Source organism: Asparagus officinalis, chromosome 5 (genome assembly GCF_001876935.1).
Source record: "Asparagus officinalis chromosome 5, Aspof.V1, whole genome shotgun sequence".
NCBI lineage: Eukaryota > Viridiplantae > Streptophyta > Magnoliopsida > Asparagales > Asparagaceae > Asparagus > Asparagus officinalis.
This window is the reverse complement of record NC_033798.1, coordinates 7,177,977-7,179,608: the sequence shown is the minus strand read 5'-3', so window position 1 is coordinate 7,179,608 and position 1,632 is coordinate 7,177,977.

The following is a 1,632-nucleotide window of genomic DNA, read 5'->3' as shown; positions in this document are numbered from 1 at the left end:
TGTTAACTGGCTTTGGTAAAATACATGTATAACATAGTAAGATCACTCTAAAAATTACTTTAAAATTTGAGGGACTGTTTCTGTAAAAGTATATAAACATTTTAGAGAAAGAATTTTTTATTGGAAATCTCAGCTTTCGTATATTGTGAGAAATAATGTTTGAACATGGATATTTCTAGATTCTTGAAAACTACTGAATACCGGATTTGTAAAATTAATTTGGGACATTAGGCAAGAATAAAATTCAAAATAATAAACATTTTGGGAAATGGTTATAACATGCTATATAACATGTAAGAAAAACGATTTTTTAAATTTTATTTCATATTTGTGAAAACCATTTTCTTTTTTTTTTTTATTTCATGTATCTGCCTTAAAAAACACCGGATGCGCCCTGAGTCCCGAACTGGACTTAGTAAGGACTTGATCTTTGATAAAATGGGGTTCAAACAAATTTTAAAACCTATAATCCACATTCCCTAGATTTATAGAAAGCTTGCAAAATGGATATAAAATATTGTTATTAATTCTATAACCAAAATATAATATTCTTTTTTTGTAACACGATAGAATATGGAAACAAAATGTCAGGTAGTGCATAATTGGTAAATGTAATTCCATGTACTCATTTGCTCTTTCATACTCTATATAGTGCAGGTTACCAATAAGACTGACTCTTCCTTCATAACAAATATCGATGAATATGCTATTTAAATATTCGTTTGGAAAGCACGTGGGTATTTGCTGGATTAAACGAAAAAATGGAATAAACGCAAGAAAACGTGTGGGTATATAATGGAGCTTGAGAGTAATTAAACAGACATAATATAAAAACCTGATACTTATGATTGCCAAGCATATGACTCAATTGATCATCAATCAAGCTCTACTTGGTCAGCTTGCCGGTATGAAGCTTGAACTTGAATCTTTAACTTGAATTGTTAAGGCTTCACTCCATGATTCCCGCGCCAACCTCCCATTTGATTAATGATTCTGTATTTAGTCATTATTGGCCGCAATTTCCATTCCACCTCAAGAACCATTGTTGTTTTTCTTATTTCATCAGAGCAGCCGCAAGCATTCTTGTCTTACAAAAATTAGATAATGACACAAATACTAGACAAACATATAGATCCTGTAAATTAGTTTGTTAACATATATCAAGAAACAAGAAGGCCACAATAGGGGCGGTGCTCTTCGCGTTACCGCAAGCACAATATTCTGCTGCTTATGCATAAGGTAGTGACGGTGGCATAATCCCCTCTACTCATTTAAATCCAGATGCATCATCCCCATACACGTGCTCACCCAGTGTGTAATGATGGTCCCCTTTGATCACGTGGAGGAGATTGTGCCCACCTTCACTAACAACATAAAATTTATGTATTTTGATACCAAGCATTACCATTCTTTCTCATTAGCCTATTTAGCTTATAATATTCTATATTTAATTTAAATATAGTGTGTAATATATATATATATATAATGTATATTATATATATGGAGATAATGATATCCTTGTCAAGGGGGAATTTCCTTTTGACGTAATGCGGCACATCTTCACCCCATCCTTAGAAAGTAGGAGAAGAATTTTGAGTTTGATGGAGATTGCTGCACATCATTGTCAATGAG